Below are 18,956 nucleotides of genomic sequence, written 5' to 3' on the forward strand. Positions count from 1 at the left end.
TGTTCCTTATTTTCTTGGCGAAACTCTTAGTTCTCGCAGAATCAGATCCAAGTCGGCCATTTCTCCACGTTGTTTGCTAGCTTAAACCTGTTAGCTGCTAATGTTGCTGCGCTCCGTCTTTCTCACCCCGTCTTCGGACGATTTTTATTGCTCTAAGTGGTGTTATGGCTCTTGCCCCCTTGTCTACACTTTATATGAAATTATTTAGTTGGCTTGTATGGGGGAATTTCTCTGATTTCTCTGGCTCAACCGGAGCTCTCCTATGCGACCATCCTAACGATGGTCCGACCGAAGTCCTCTATTTCACTTTCTTAAAATAAAGTAGTTATCCTAACTGACATAAGACAGGGAATGTTTTCTACTATTAAATGTCAGGAATTGTGAAAAACTGTGTTTTAGATGTATTTGATGCATGTAAACTTCTGACTTCAACTGTATATGTGCTTAATGGACATTTCATTTCAAAACCCTAGGCATCAATTCCGCTTTCCTGAAAGAACAGCTTCCACTCATCTGGGAAGGCTTTCCACTATGCTCTGTTGTAACATGGATGTGGGAATTAGTTCCCATTCAGACTCTAGCATTAGTGAGGTCAGTCTCTCAAAATTGGCATTCCAATCCACCCCAAAGATGTTCAGTGAGGTTCAGGTCTGGGCTTTGTAAAGGCCAGTCCAGTTCATCCACACCAGATGCAGTGAACCATTGTCATGCTGGAAAAAATAGGGCTGTCACCCAACCGTTGCCACAAAGTTGGAAGAACTCAATGCTTTAGAATGCGTGTGGAGTAGTATCATTATTAATTTGTTGAACTTTATTTTAAAAAGCTCTAATGTTGATGTTCATAGAGACACATTACATACATATTTGTGTGTGTGTGTGTGTGTGTGTGTGTGTGTGTGTGTGTGTGTGTGTGTGTGTGTGTGTGTGTGTGTGTGTGTGTGTGATTCTATTCTCAGGTGGCTCTAGGGATCAGCACCCTGCTGCTCTATGTTCCCACTCCGCTGGCAGCAACACACCAGTCTGGATCTGTGGCGCTGCTCACCTTCGCCATCTGGGTCTTGGCTGAGCTGCGAAAGGTGGTCAAGTAGACTGAGCTCAGCTTTCTCCAAAGGAGTTTGAAGAGATTGTAATTTAAAATGAATTAAGCTGTGGACTGCCGTGAGTCTTCCTTACCTCATGACACCACAGCATGTTTAGTATGGATGGGTTTAGATAATAGACCTTGCACACTGTGTGTTGGTGTGTTGTTTTGTTTTTCAGCCTGTCAATATAATTTATAAAAGGAAAGGTTTGTAAAGTGTGACGGCTTATTTAAACTAATACAAATAATAATCTGCTTTGCAGTGTTTTTTATGAGGACATTTATCTAGAGTGCACTGATCCAAATAAATTGCACATAGAATACTTGTTCTTTTTTGTCATTTCATGGTATAACTAAGAAATAAGATGATATGTGATCTGAATCTGAAACACAAGAATTGTACTTTTGTAGGGCATTGCTTTATTTAAATAAGTGTCTTGAAGAATATGACCATTATCATAATGAAACGCTATGTTTTTTTTTTTATCACTTGGTAATCACACGTGTGCTATTATGCTTTCATTAGGTGTAGAAATGTTTCCTTTTTACAAAATCATTGTTTCCAAACATATAATTGTGCTATAATGAGAACATTTGGTTTAACTACCAAAACACAACAGAATGATTTTATTTCATTACATGGAGTGCTGGCCACCAGTAGTGGGATAAAGCACATACAGCAGGTATAAAACGTCTACACACCCCTGTTAAAATGCCAGTTTCTTGTGATGTAAAAGAATGAGACAAAGATAAATCATGTCAGAACTTTTGCCACCTTTTAATGTGACCTATAACGTGAACAATTAAATTGAAAAACAAACTGAAATCTTTGAGGGGGAAAAATAAAAAAACTCAATAACCTGGTTGCATAAGTGTGCACACCCTTAAACTAATACTTAGTTGAAGCACCTTTTGATTTTATTACAGCACTCAGTCTTTTTGGGTTGGAGTCTATTAGCATGGCACATCTTGACATGGCAATTTTTGCCCACTCTTCTTTGCAAAAGTGCTCCAAATCTGTTAGATTGCGAGGACATCTGTGCACAGCCCTCTTCAGATCACCCCACAGATGTTCAGTTGGATTCAGGTCTGGGCTCTGGCTGGGCCATTCCAAAACGTTAATCATCTTCTGGTGAAGCCATGCTTTTGTGGATTTGGATGTGTGCTTTGGGTCATTGTCGTGCTGAAAGGTGAACTTCCTCCATCTTCAGCTTTCTAACAGACGCCTGAAGGTTTTGTGCCAAAATTGCCTGGTATTTGGAACTGTTCATAATTCCCTCCACCCTGACTAAGGCTGTTCCAGCTGAAGAAAAACAGCCCCAAAGCATGATGCTGCCACCACCATGCTTCACTGTGTGTATGGTGTTCTTTGCATCACCTCGGTCTATTGATGGACTACAATCTTGAAATGAAATGCATAGACTAACAATTGCTAACAAAAGCCTTCATCAGCCAATTAACAAGGACAATTGCATCTATGTGAACTTCTGCAGTTAATCCATTATGGACTTCAAAGACATTGGCCATTAATCTTACAGTTCAAACAAAATCGATGTTTAAACACTGACCCTTAACACTTACTTAGTTTAATAATTTTAAACCATGACTTTAACTATACATAAGTAATATTGTCATTATATTCATGATGTTAGTCAGAGGGGAACTGGCCCCCACAGTGAGTCTGGTTTCTCCCAAGGTTATTTTTCTCCATTAATCAACATTTATGGAGTTTTGTGTTCCTTGTCACAGTCGACTTCAGCTTGCTCACTGAGGTTATTGATACAATTATTATTGAATTACTTATTTTTTAACACGATAAACAATCGTATTTAATCTAATTACACAATGATAATTTATCGACATTATAGACATTTGTTTTATCGTCTGTTAATGCCTGATCTTCTGTAAAGCTGCTTTGAAATGATGTGTGTTGTGAAAGGCGCTATACAAATAAAATTGACTTGAATTGACTTTGGGTGATGTGCAGTGTTGTATTTGCGCCAAATGTACCTTTTTGAATTATGGCCAAGAAGTTCAACCTTGGTTTCATCAGACCATAACACATTTTCCCACATGCTTTTGGGAGACTTGATGTTTGTTTTTGCAAACTTCAGCCAGGCTTGGATGTTTTTCTTTGTAAGAAAAGGCTTCCGTCTTGACACCCTACCCCATAGCCCATTCATATGAAGAATACGGGAGATTGTTGTCACATGTAGCACACCGCCAGTACTTGCCAGAAATTCCTGCAGTTCCTTTAATGTTGCTGTAGGCCTCTTGGAAGCCTCCCTGACCAGTTTTCTTGACCTTTCATCAATTTTGGAGGGACTTCCAGTTCTTGGTAATGTCTCTGTTGTGCCATATTTTCTCCACTTGATGATGACTGTCTTCACTGTGTTCCATGGTATATCTAATGCTTTGGAAATTCTTTTGTACCCTTCTCCTGACTGATATCGTTCAACAGTGAGATCCCTCTGATGCTTTGGAAGCTCTCTGCGACTATGGCTTTTGCTCTGAGATGCAACTAAGAAAATGTCAGGAAAATCCTACTAAAACAGCTGAACTTTATTTGTGTTTAATCAGAGTCATTTTAAATGATGGCAGGTGTGTAATGACTTCTATTTAACATGAGGTTGAATGTGATAGGTTAATTCTGAACACAGCCACATCCGCAGTTATAAGAGGATGTGCACACTTATGCAACCAGTTTATTGTAAGGTTTTTAATTTTTTCACCGTGAAGATTTCAGTTTGTTTTTCAATTGAATTGTTCACATTATAGGTCACGTTAAAAGTGAAAAAAGTTCTGACATGATTTATCTTTGTCATCACAAAAACCTGGCATTTTAACAGACTTTTTATATCCACTGTAACTGTTAATCAGAAGGTCGCTGGTTCGATCCCCACAGCCACCACCATTGGGTCCTTGAGCAAGGCACTTAACTCCAGGTTGCTCTGGGGGGGGATTATCCCTGTAATAAGTGAATTGTAATAAAAGCGTCTGCCAAATGCATAAATGTAAATATAAATTTTGGCTGAGTAAATTTAACAATCAGTTAATAGCAAACAATACAAGATACCCTTGGTGCTGAATTAAAACGTTTGCTGTACTATAAAGTAGGCTATGTAAAGTCTAGTTGAAATACTGATTATATGTGGTTGAAAAAGTTACTTTACAATAAATTTTGGACTTGGCACAGACTAAAACTTTGAAAAACTATGTTTAAATTATTTAAACATGTTTTTCTAAATGTTAACATATTTGTATGTGCTGCCCATTATGCCAAAAATGGGCCTCATTCATGAAACACAAGTAGAATTTTTGTCAGTCTGACGGATATTTTCATATTCATGAAAGATTTAGTATTTTCAAAACTTAGTTGGTACTGAACAAAATTTACACCGTGTTCTTTCAGACAAAATGCCATGACCACATTTTGATATAAGTAAAATTAACTCTAATCTAACTAAAAATATAACTCATAATTCAATTTGTGAAATTAACCTTTAAAAATTAAGGAGAAAAGAGCTTTTATTTAGAAATATTTCTTTGCTGCTTGCTTTTTTTCCCCCAGAAGATGTTCACTTGACATGTGAAAGATTTAAAGTTTATGTTAGAAAGCCCATTATATAACAGTAACTCAAAATATAATGATTATACATATTTATATAATTATACATGGTTATCTTTAAATATTTAAAAATTATATATATATATATATATATATATATATATATATATATATATATATTCAGATAATTAAAATGCTTTACCTTCCTGTAGCAGAAGAGTTAATCATTAATAAGGCCATACAAAAAGTGGCTTTAGAATACAATGTATTGTTTACTACCATATTATTGATCATAAGTCAATCATTGGCATACAGTTCACAGCAATGCATTTCACAAGTGAATTTGTCAATCAGTTGGAGATTTATTATGAGAGCTTGTTTAAGAGCTCGCCAATTTACACCAATATGGTGTATTAGCGTCATAAACATAAAATGTTTAGGTCTCTGTGTTAAGTTAAATATAGTTTAATACTCAATGTTTAAACACATCTTGAGATCCCTTAGATCGCATTTGCGCTCGAGTGTTTTGAATGCAAGAAAGTGACGCATGTTTGTGTTGTTCTGCCTACTGAAGTGTTTTCACTGTATAAACTGCACGTGTCACATACAGCTGAAATTTCAATTACTGCCCTCTGGATTAAACAGGTGCTACTTGCATTTCTCAGGAATCTTCCTTATTATTGTCCGTGGGCATGCGATTAATTATGTAATTTTTTTTAAAGATGTGTATATATCCCAATTTGGAATGCCCAATTCCACATACTTAGTAGGTCCTCGTGGGGAGGCGGTTACTCACCTCGATTATCAGTTGCCTCCACTTCTGAGACAATCAGTTCGCGTATCTTATCATGTGGCTCGCGGTGCATGACACTGCAGAGACGAAGTACGTGGTGGATCATGCTACTCTCAGTGATCCACACACAACTTACCACATGCCCCATTGAGAGCGAGAACCCCTAATCATGACCAGGTTACCCCATGCGACTTTACCCTCCCTAGCAACTGGGCCAATTTGTTTGCTTAGGAGACTTGACTGAAATCAACTAGAATGGCCATAGCGGTCATTCTGACCATTCATACTAGACTGTACCAAATGTCATGTCATATTAACATTCGAAACATCTATTGAGGTTTTAGAATGAAGCTTCTAATGTCTGTCGTCATATTTTATGACGTCATCACCCTAAAAAATGTAAAAATCCTCGAACAAAATCCTCAATTTGAATAAAATAGAATAATATGGATCAAATGGAGTGCAAGCGAACGCAGATAATCCTACATAATACAATCTTTTTTTGTAATATATAATAGTGCTAGACTATACAAATATATATATATATATATAATTTATTTATTAGCTGCTAGACTGCCCCGGAAGGTACATGCCTCGCTTTGTGTCCAGCAAGTTTTTTTCACCACAGTGAAAATGGTTTTGAAAGTCTAAACACCAACAAACATGGATTGAGGCAGAATATTTCATTAGATAACATTTTTTTTGTGAATTTTGGAAATTATTACATCTATCCTATTTCAAAACATGTTGACTTTTGGACTTTACAACTCTCTGGAGTTATTGAAAATCGGAAACAATCCTATGCAGCCACCACTGGAATCAAAATCCATGAATAAATGAATCTGTTATATTAATAATAAACACCAGGACACGAAATTTTAATTCTAATGAATGTGAAAATGTATTAGTTCTTTGACAACCACAGAACTTGCTATTGTAGCTAATTACAGATACAACTTTTATTATTTTCTTTGTAAAATAAAAACAAATCAATACAATAGCTTATAAAAACATCACCAATATGTATTTCAATGCATAGTAAAAACCTTAAACATGTATGAAACGCATATAGGCCTAACCCAAAATGGCCAAAACGGTTAATAAAGAATATGAACGTTCGCTAAACTGCGGGAAAATGAACTGATTTAGAAAGCAATAATTGTTTTACAGTGAGCAAAAATATCATGCTGTAAAACTATAATGAAAATAGTATGCTGTAAAATCATTATGAACGAATTCTCCTAAAACTCTGTGCAGATGCAGATACATTTAGAGGGGCTGTTTTAGGAATGACCCAGATGACTGTATGTAGATGTGTACCGATATCCATGTACAGCGCGATAAGCCAGAGCTTCAATCGCTCATGATCATGTATAAGCAATCGATGAAAAGTTAATATTTTTCCCTTTCTGAAGGTTGAAGCATCCAGGATACGCACACCAAACGACCATTTTGAACAATACAAATCTACAGCAAAGACAATTATAGTTGTACAGCACTGGTCCTCTTGTAAACAATGACGCGCTTCCTGCCTCCTCCTCCACATGACGCGTGACCTTACCAATGAGTTTACGTCATCCCTCATATGAGTGCTCATCACAGAGATGTACGGAAGTGAACATTTGTAGTTAAAAAGTACATCAGTATTGTTTTGTTTCTAAATATTGTTTGGGTTCAGAATAACTTTATTTGTTGACTGGAGTCGTGTGGATTATTTTGATGCATCCTAAATATGCATTTTGGACCATCAAAAATGGAGTACATTCAATTGCATTATTTAAAGAAGGAGGCCTGAATTGAAATCCTAAACATCTTTAAAAACAATTTAATGAAGAAAGAAAATCTTGAAATGCCTGAAGGTGAGTAGATTATCAGTAAATTTTCATTTTTGGGTGAACTATTACTTCAAGGTTAGGGAAAGAGTTAGGGTAGGTGCTCCCTATATCTTTAATGTTAGTTTGGAGCATCCGCCACTTTTAGGGGCAAAGCCTGCAGCTATATTCTTCTCAGTATGGTGGGTGTAGAAAAGGAAGTCCTGCCTTACAGGTAGAAGAGCCAATCATCTTTTTATAGAGACATTAAATTGTCAGTTAACTCGAGAATTATTTATATTTTTTGCATGATCTGGGCTAAGGAAGAACAATTTATGACACCATTGGTGTCAGATTTTACTGCTGATGAAATAAACGGATCAGAATCATGACCAACTGTTTTGGGCATTTCAGTCTTTCCCCATTCAAGTAGATAAAGCATCTGATCAGGATTTCAAAATTGCTTAACATTTCCAGGATTTGTTTTTATTTTCATATTGACATGCTTTCTACAGTTTTCATACATTGTGTATTTGATACTGCCAGGGCCCTTGGCAAGATGATGAAAATGAGCACTGGTGGTGTAAAAATGGTCATTTACATTATAACCACCACAAACATGATACAATATTTCTTTTAAGAGAAAACACTACAATTAGCACACTGTACATGTGTAGTTGAAGTAACATGTTCAGGAATAGTTCACCTAAAAATATAAATTCTCTCATCATTTACACCCTCATGCCATCCCTGATTTGTATAACTTTCTGCTGAACACAAATGAAGATTTTTAGAAAGATATTTTAGCTCTGTAGGTCCATAGTGAATGGGTGCCAAATTTCTGAAGCTCCAAAAAGCACATATAGCCATCATAAAAGTAATCCATAAAACTCAAGTGGATTAATTAATGTCGTCTGAAGCTAAACGCTAGGTGTGTGTAAAAAAAAAAAAAAAAAGATAAATATTCAAAACTTTTTTTTTTAATAAATATTCACAAGGATCGAGGTCACGCAGCCACTCGTGTGGCGTAAGCTCATTGGCAAGTTCATGCGAGAATTGACCAAACTGAAAAAGTGCAGTGTTGTTTACAACAGAGAAGAATAGATGCCACATTCGGCTGGTTTGGATACGTCAACTGCATCTGTATTCTGCTGAAGAAAGTCATACACATCTGGGAAGGCATGAGGGTGAGTAAATGATGAGAGAATTTTCATTTATTGGTTAACTAGTCCTTTAAGGTTCTCCATAAAGGAGCACCCTCACACAAGACATGGCATGTGGTCAGTTCCATCGGGTTCCTCTCACAATTTACTGTGAAACTGATGTTGCAGGAAAAGTGCAAATGGAACTTTGTCTGGGATGACAATATTCCTCTGGTCTTCTCTCAACAATGGTCAAAGTGGCTGGTTAACTTACAATGTATAGCAGCACTGAATATAAATTGCTGAATGGAGCCAAATGACTTTGGACCATCCGCATATGCATAGTTGCACCATTTCTCAGATGCTAGTGAATGATATGGCTATGGGACAGTGTTATACTTAAGGTTGGTGAACAACAGAAAGAAGGTTAGTTAGTTGCATTTATGTTGTGTAAATCTAGATTTACCCTACTGATCAGATGACACTTCCAAGGCTGGAGCTTACATTCTGGCTTTTTTCTCCCCAATTTGGAATTCCCAATGCGCTCTAAATCCTCATGGTGGCGTAGTGAGTCGCCTCAATCCGGTTGGTGGAGGATGAATCTCAGTTGCCTCACATCTGACACCATCAACCTGTGCATCTTATCATGTGGCTTGTTGAGTGCGTTAGCGCTGAGACGTAGCTTTATGTGTGGAGGTGGAGTCTTTACGCTATTCTCTGTGGCACCCACACACAACTCACCACACTCCCCACCGAAGGTGAGAACTACATTATAGTGACCACGAGGAGGTTAGGGTGATTCTTCAAGAAGTTGGTTGAGAAAATGCCAAGAGTAAATTTCTGCAAAATCTAGGCAAAGGGTGGCCACTTTGAAGATGCTAAAATATAACATAGTTTTATATATTTTTAGTCACAACACAATTCCCATATTTCCATTTCGATTATTCTATAGTTATGATGACTACTATTATTCTTACATGCGAAGAAAAATAAATAGTAATAATAAAGAATGAACTTTTGAACGGTAGTGTATATCCAAAATAAAACCAAGAGGTTCCACACATTTGAAGTGAAGAGGGTAGCTGTTATAAGGAATGTGACAGATCAGATGTTGTGCTGTGGAGACACATTAAGAAAAGTTTGAATCCAGCTGAGGAGATTTCCAGAGGTCTGAGTGTTGAAGAGTGCATGTGAGGCAGAAGGGAACTAATTTTCTCTTAAAACAACATTTAAGTGGTTGATGCATCTGTATTCAAATACAAAAATCACTAACTGTTTCAGCACTTGATAAATGGTAAGATCATATATATTTCCTTTTGCTCTGGTGTGCAGACAGTAATTCCACAATTTACTGTAAATGCTAAACCTTTTAAAAATCCCAAAGTATAGCGAAGATGCCAATAAACCACAGCAGTGTAACTCCACGCACATGATTATACTAGTATTTGCTGCCTTGCGGGAATGACAACCTACCCGGTCAGAGCACATATCAGGTTTGGCACTTAAATTATGTATTTTCTGTTGTTTAACCCTTGTGCGTCAATTTAAAAACGTTGCTCAGAGGTCCTTGGAGGACAAAAATGGCAGTGTCAAAAAACTGCCATAATAATATTATATATTAATATTACACTTTTATTTTCCACTTACGAGTAAATGTTTTTAACCAACATCAATCCTGATCATAACTACCAAATATTCATTCAATATTTAACCCTTTAAATGCCAGTTTGAATGCCACTGTTTTTTTTTATGGAAATAAAATGTAAATTATTTTCCATATGCTAAGGGGGTCACAGTCTGGGATATGTCAATAATTAACAACAACATTGATGTTGATGCATTATTATTTTTTGTGCAGTGTCAGATTAAAAAAAAAAATATATTACATGTTAAAATAATTTTCCACTTTCACTGACTGAATTTTTTAACCAACATCAGTCCTGATCAAAACTACCAAATATTCATTCATTTTCAGTATTTCAACCCTTTAAATGCCAGTTTGTTTACATAATGCCATTGTTGTTGTTTACACACACACATACAAAACAAACTCTGACATCCATACCAACACACCCACACAATTTTAACTGCATCATTTATTAAATTGGTAAATTTCAATGCTCAGGTTACCCCATGTGACTCCCCATCTACCCTCCCTAGCAACTGGGCCAATTTGGTTGCTTAGGAGACCTGGCTGGAGTCACTCAGCATGCCTCTGACATCCATACCAACACACCCACACAATTTTAGCGGCATCATTTATTAAATTGGTAATTGCAGTGCTCTATAATACAGCAAACAGAAAATAGGAAAAAAGCATGTATTTGCTCCATAGGCTAAACATGAAAAAAATGGTGCCATTTGGTGGAAAATATAAAAGTTACGTTTTGAAGCCAGGGCTCAAGAATGAAAGCATAATATCATAGAATTCATTTTTGCCCTTAAGGTTCTGAGTGGAATTATTTTGTGTACACTGTGTATTATAGATGTATTATAGGAAATGAGGTTGAAATATCAAAATTCCCCAAAAATAAACACCTTTTTCATTAACAAGGGTTAACAAACCAGAATGATAGAAAAAGCTAAAATGAAAAAAGACTAACATTTTCAGAAGTTTTTTAATTTAAGAATAGAGGCAGTGAATTTTTTTTACTTTAATGTGAGTAAATCATTTGAAGATCTATGTATTGTGCTATTTATGCTCATCGCTCACTATTGCTATTTTGAGTAGTTATTGATGTATATTCATTGTAATAAAAATGATTTATTCCTTAGTCCCAACCCCTGACAACCCAACCCATGGTTTATCAAATATTAAAAATGGTTACCGTGCCCATCCCTAAATCCTACCAATCTGTTTTTACATAACTTTTCTGATTTTGGGAGATTTAAAACCTCTGTGGCATGGGTGTTTAAGGTCAAGGAGATGCTTGTGCAGTAGAGGAAGACCTTGCAAACATCCAACATTCCAGGCACAAAGGCAGACAAAATTCACACAGTGATGCAAAAGACAAAGGCTGAAATGTATTGCCAGACATTTACTTCTAGAAATCAGAAAATGAGGACACATCTCATGTTTTTGGTGGTGTGTTAAGATCCAAGAGTTCTGGTTGAGGGCTCAGAGTTTTATGTGTGACGTACTGGGCACTCAAATTTATTTTGCCCCAGACAGTATTTTAGGCTGATGAGGCTGTCATTAGTATATATACATAATACATAAGAACATAAGATAAATACATAAGAAATTGGGTCCTAGCCAGTGTCATAATCGGTAGACTGATCATTCTGAGGTGATGGAAGTCTGCTTGTGCGCCCTCATTTCGGGAGTGGTGCACAGAGATGGGCCAGGTGACGGAATTTGAGGAGATGTCAGATAGAAGGTTAGGCAACCTGGGGTGTTAATATGAATTGGGGCAGCTATCTGACCTTTTCCGAGGGCTCCCGGGGAGGGGCAGTGGAGAGAGATTTATAGTTTATATGTGTGCGATTATTTTATATATATATATATATATATATGTATGTGTGTGTGTGTGTGTGTAAAAAGTTGATTCTGTGCATATACAGTACTGTGCAAATGTTTTAGGCACTTGCGATGTTTCACAAAAACATTTGTCTTAAGATGGTTATTTACATCCGTCAGCTTTATTGTGTCAATAGCAAAAATACTTTTTAGACTCCCAAACATTACTTTTGCAAATAGAAAATATTAGAATAGAAGAACAGGGTGCTCTGCAAGAGATGGCATTGCCCCCACAGAGCCCCCCACGGAACATCGAGTCAGTCTGGGATTACATGAAGAGACAGAAGCAATTGAGACATCCTAATTAGATAAAAATTAGGTAAATTCTCCAAGAAGCTTGGTACATCCTATATGCCAACAACCAAGAAAAACTGTTTCCTGGTGTACCTAGGAGACTTGGGGCTGTTTTAAAGGCAAAGGTGGCCACACCAAATATTGATTTAGTTTTTGTATGTTTACAGAAACTGGAAACATACATATCTGGACTTTGTATGATGTTAATTGATAAATGAAAAATATTTATGGCATTATTTTTGAAGACATCCTCACTATGCAACATTTTTGACAAGAGCCTAACACTTTTGCACAGTACTGTATGTTTTGCTTTTCTATTTTAATTGTTAAAATCAATAAAATGAGAAGTAGAAGCTCCATCCCTCAGACTCTGAATTAACAGGGAGTAATAAACTGATGCCTCAAGACCTTTTCCAAAAGCAGTAATCACCCCTCCCAGAGTATCTGGCACTATAGGGGGGTGTATACTACTCCCAAAAATAGTACAGAGCAGGTGGCACAGCTGTAAATACCTAAAGAATTGAGACCTGGGAATCCTAAAATGTTGAACCATATTTTCAAAGGATCTCAACACTCCACTCTCATATAGGTCACTGAGCATATTAACCTCCCTTAACAATCCACTCTGACCAGCAGAAAGGAGACTTATTAACACATAACTTTGGGTTAGCCATATGCTCGAAGCAACATTTAAATAAATGTCATAATTTAAACATCTGGTCCATACCGAGTGCAAATGCTATATAACGTGGTGTAACTTTTTTTTTTCAATATATATTTATATTTTTTTATCCCCTTTCCACCAATTTGGAATGCCCAATTCCCTCTTCTTTGTACAGTAGGTCCTTGTGGTGGCGAGGTTACCAATCCGGGTGGAGGTCACGTAACTTGCTGTGCATGACAACACGGAGACTCACAGCACCAGAGGCTCATGCTACTCTCCACGATCCACCCACAGCTTACCACGCACTCCATTGAGAGCGAGAACCCCTAATTGCGACCACAAGGATGTTATCCAGTGTCTACCCTCCTTAGCAACCGGGCCAATTTGGTTGCTTAGGAGACCTGGCTGGATTCACTCAAGTCATTCAAACTCGCGACTCCAGGGGTGGTAGTCAGTACTCGCTGAGCTCGATGGCGAAATAGGGGCAAAAACTTCCTGTTCAATACAAAACCAGGGAGGGGCTCTCTCAGGAGGAAGCGACCAATGAGCCAAATGTCTGCGACCAAATGCATAATAATAAAACAAAATCTTGGGTAGGCCTAGCCCACCTTTGCCAATTGGCCTATTTAACTTATTGAAATGTAATCTGTGACGTTTACCATTCCAAATGAAGGACTTTGCTACGCTATCAAATTGCTTGAAATAAGAGAGAGGGGAGAGATTGTAGCAGGTAATTTAATTTTGGAATACAATTCATTTTAATAATATGAACCTTCCCAGTCATAGATAAATATAATCAACCCACATCGCTCAAACCTTTTTATTAAAGGGTAAAAAGGGATATGAATAAAATATCCAATTACTTAATGCCCTGTTGGGCCACTGGAAGGAACCTGGCTGAAAAGTAATTACTGGGCAGTACGCTGTCAGAGCCAAACTTCGGATTTGGAACAATTGACTCCTGAGAACTTAGAAAAGGAATGAATAATTCTGTGGAGGCAAGACACAGATCTAGTAGGGTCAGAGACAAATATTAAAATAGCATTTGTGTAAAACAAAAGCTTATGTCCTATGCCACCTTCCACCACCCCTGGAAAATCCTCCTCCTCATTCCATATAAACTTCTAGCAAAAGTGTAGCCTATTCTGTATGATAAGATATAAAAAAAACTTACCGGCAAAAACATCTGACCCCAAAACCTTGATCTCTATAGGACATGGCTTGCTGGGAACAAGTAAATACTTTGCCATCCTTGGTATCTATTCTCAATTTGGCGGGAACATCAATGAAAATGCGAACTTCCATTGATGTAAGAGTTTCTTGCATTCCTTGAATCACTCACATTTCTCTCTTGTCAAATTCGCAAATTCTAGGAAAAAGAAAATGCTGTGGCTCTTCCAAGAAAGCCTTCCTTACCTCTAGAGTCACGAGTTTGAATCTAGGGCATGCTGAGCAACTCCAGCCAGGTTTCCTAAGCAACAAAATTGGCCTGCATAGAATAGCGTGAAGCCTCGACACATGCTATGTCTCAGCGGTAACGCACTCAACAAGCCACGTGATAAGTTGCACGGATTTACAGTCTCAGATGCAGAGGCAACTGAGATTCATCCTCCACCAACCGAACTGAGGCGAGTCTCTATGCCACCACGAGGATTTAGAGCATATTGGGAATTGGGCATTTCAAATTGGGGAGAAAAGGGGAGAAAATCACAAAAAAGAAAACCTAGCAAAGTGCGCAGAGCTCGCCATTCACACATCCGATCCTCACATCGCCATGTCAAGTGACTCCACTGATGTATTCATTTAAAATATAGTTCGAAGTACATTACAAAAGTTATTGATGGCAATGAGGTGAAAAATATTTACATTATATTTTCCTTATTTCACACATGTGACTGTGGTGTGACTTTAATATCCAGTGTCCAATAAAACACTTTGACAATGTCTTCTCTGTATTTTCTGCATTTCTGTATCCAAACAAGTCTTGTCGGTTATGCTTTTGTCTACAATAAATATATTCTATACACTTATAGGCTATTTTGTTTATGCTATTTTAAATATAAGGGGTATGAAAGAGGAGTGAGTTAGCTTGAATAGCAGCGCAGAATGATTATGGGGTTTACACATGAAAAGTAATTTGTATTGTCTCACTGTGGATGCACACCAGCAGCTTTAACAAGCTCTATTGCTTTTATACTCCATTATACTCATGTGTACACAAAGTCTCACACAAACGCATGCACACACGCATATTCACAAGCACACAATCAGATCTTCCTGGCAGACTGAGAACATCTGTGTGTGTGTTTTGGCTAAATTCTATTGATTTAGCAACATTTGTCTAACTGTTCTTATTTCCTCATCTTGGGACATCTAAATCTGGGAGACGTGGAGAGCAGCATGTGCAACACACTTTCAGTGATCACCTAATGACCAGAATATTTCTGTATGCATGGTAATATAAATACATGAATCACTACATGAGTCAATAGAATTTACGGCATCACTATGCTTTCAAATGAAAATTTATTCATTCATGTAATAAATTGTCAGGAAGTCTCTGACAATTTTGCAATCACACAATCTGTCATTTTAACTTTTAAAAATAAATGTATCAGGTTTATTTCTTAACTAAGTTTGGGTGAAACAATTACACAAGGCATCATTTTGCTTTCCATTCTGTAGTTTTTCTGGTGACGTTATAGTTACGATAAGTTTGACTGTTAAATTATTGTAACGCTGTACTTTTCTGGTACAAACAGGTGTGGTGCAAACATGGATAGGCTAATGATAACTCAAACTCTCAATAAAACAGTAATATGAGAAATTCCTGTTAATTTCACTCATTGTTTAAATTTTTTGTAATTTTACCTTTTTTGCCATCCCATTTAAATAAAACATTATCACCATACTTATTTTGTTAAGACTCTGTTTAATCAAAAGTAGTAGTAGCTGCATTTTTCTAGCACACCTTTACCCCAACGTAGTCTATAAAGATGTTTCCAAAACATATGACACCTCAAACTCTTTTTTTTTTTTAATGGTCTGGCAGGTGTAGAGATAAACAATGTTCATCCTACAAGAGAGCAGTTTACTCTAATTTACTACAGTACATCAGCTGACACATATGTTCAGCATAAAGTGTCCTGAAAGCTACATCATTTGAGAATCCATGCATAAATTTTTTTTCTGCCCAATAAAATTGTCATTGTTATTCATTTGTAAACAGATTAAAAGTAATGGCGGAAAAATATACCAGTAATACACAAGCAATTATAGCGGCATAAACAATTCTAAAATATAATTTATTTCCAGCAAAATTGGTAGCACATCATGTAAGAGGCAGTAATCTGTACATGGAACACATCTGACATAAGCATCTGTATCTCTAAGATGTTCAAATCTGATTTAAATATACCAGTAAGTGAAAAAACATCTGCCTACTAATTCAAAATTGAGGTAACCAATCTAGACACTTACCCCTCTAAAGAGCCAGCAATACAGAGGGAAAAAGAACACTATGATAAAAATGTAGTCCACCCGTTTCCTCAGCTGCATCACTTGTTTGAAGCCTTCGTGCTCCTGTGCCAGTGACATGCTAGCATACTGTAGATGGAGATAGATTTGTGTCTATCTGTGTGTATACTCCCTGAGTCTAATTTTAAGCTACCTCCCTTCCAAACACACTGACTAGTATGCTCTTTAGAATGACATATTTCATCAAATGGAAATGGACTATAGAAAGACAAAAGCCTGCCTAAGTAATTCATTGGCTTTTTTTTTTGGAATAGCTGTCAGGACTTTTAGAAATATTTTTCTTTCAAACTGGACTGAATAATACATATGCCATGTTGGGAGTTGTACCATAGCCTATTGCTCCTCTTGATTATTTGAAAACACTCCCTAGTGCCACTAGGAAATCCTAAAACTCAGCAGCTTTACTGGCTCACTCAATGCCCTAGACCCAGATCAGATGAAACAGCATTTTCCAAATACCAATACCGAAGCACTATTATTGTGGTACAATATACATTAGTATACAAGATCTGCTAGTACATGACAAAATGACAAATAAAATAAATAAATGAAAATTTGTTTTTGTGAATAAGGAGCTTGTCTTTATGTGCAGTTGCATCACACCTAAAACCCTGCATGTTTTCACTGAGACTGTAGGATATGTCCAGTTGTGCAGCACAATAATCTATACAAACTCATGATTATGTGAACCAGCTTTTCTATAATTAATCAATTTAATGGATCAAAATGGTTTCTTGACAAGTGGTTTGATAAATACCAGCTTGAAATATCTTGAGGATACCGGTTTCTGTTTCTTGTTTCATTGTCTAGTCACTGTACTGAATAAACATGGATTGCTGTAGTTACTTTATTGAAGTTAAAATATGCAGACCTGGCAGCTATCGGAGCCTGTCAGCTAGAGACCATTCTTCCAAGCATTTTGAAAAAGTGTACAAACGATCACTGAAAACTGACAAGTATACCTTTATTTAAAAAAAAAAAGCCAAATATAAATCACATCAATTTTTACATAATCTGTACAAACACACTGCTGGCAACTAGTGTTGGCTTTGCCTTTAATTTTTAGTTTAAAATAAAAGAAAAACCATGGAATGTAGTGCTGAAAACAATTAGGTGTTTCTCTAAAAGGAAACAGCAAGTTTTTCCACTTTATTTAGACAATGACATGATGTGTTCCCTAAAACAATAATAAAAATGAGAAAATTTGTACCCGTCAAAGTAACTATAAACATGCCCTTGTCTTCTATTTAATAATAATTCAACCATACCATACAAGCAATATCTATCTATCTATCTATCTATCTATCTCTATATATAGTGGGGGTACAGACCTTAATCAGGGTAAACGCAATATGCAATATTTTGTGTTTAAAGCAAGGCTGTGAGGGAGAGTCAATTTTTTTTGTCAATTTAATTTATTTTGGCATGACATTTTTAATGTTTCATCTAAATAAGTTCCATTGTGAAGCAGTGGTTCCGTTAGCGGTCTTCACGCTCTGGAGTGAACAGACCAATGAGACCTGCTTTATCAGCGTCCTCCAGAATATCTTGTGTAGGCTTCAGCTTCTTAAACAGAGATGGAAGGTTTCGAATGTGTACTTCTTTCTTAAACTGTTGTCCGATGGGTTTCTGTCAGCACAAACACAGACAAAATAGTAAAAAGTGTGATCATAAATGTTGCTCACTAGACCATAACATGACTAACATTGGTTCAAACACAGTCCTTAATTGAAACAAAAACAAATAAATAAAAAAATTTAAACTGATGTAACTGGATAGAAAAAAAAAAAACAGTTTTAAGAATACACTCTCCTTCATACGTTCATTGGTTGAACAAACAATCCTGTCCTAAATTCACAGCTTTGGTCGAGCCAATGTTGCTGTCCAGGTAAAGGAATTCCAGGTAAAGTAATTCATATTCCATTGTAAATATCAGTACAATAACAATACTATTAATAAAAGAATCGGCTACATTTACACAGCATCATATAACGTTCACATAAATGTGATAATAAATCTCTAAATTTTGACTTCCTCTTTCATTCAACCATCAATCTGCTTGATAGGTTACATGTGAAAGGCAAGTAAGAGAATGCAGCACACCAACATTTCTGAGCCTGAACCTCTATTTGCTTACATGCAGCACAACAATAAGCTTACAAATTTGTTTAACACTAATATGGTGTATTTGTTAAGTACTTTTTAAAAATCAGGGTTTACAAAGTGCATTAGGCATACAGAACAGTGATAGCAGAAATAAAGTACTGGAAAGGCGCCAATAAATAAACTGCAAATTAATAATCATTGTTGATTGTAATAAATAACATCTGCAGAAAGACTTTTTCACACACATTATATTTAAGCAGGTATTGTTTAGAACAATAAAAGCAACCAATGTCTAATTCAAATGCATATCTGATTAATCTTGGCATTATAAAAAATTACTTTATTTTGCTACATTTTTTCAAACATAAAATAACATATATAATTTGAGAATAAATCTTAAAATGACCCAATAATTTAGAAAATTACACCTTAATACCATT

General features: G+C 36.4%; 1 pseudogene; it reads right to left on the minus strand.

Moving 5' to 3' along the window:
- Positions 1–17,780: 17,780 nt before the first annotated feature.
- LOC127617775 (exportin-5-like) overlaps positions 17,781–18,956 on the minus strand; it is a 35,377-nt pseudogene continuing 34,201 nt past the window's right edge.

This window comes from Xyrauchen texanus, chromosome 24 (assembly GCF_025860055.1).
Source record: "Xyrauchen texanus isolate HMW12.3.18 chromosome 24, RBS_HiC_50CHRs, whole genome shotgun sequence".
Taxonomy (NCBI): Eukaryota; Metazoa; Chordata; class Actinopteri; order Cypriniformes; family Catostomidae; genus Xyrauchen; species Xyrauchen texanus.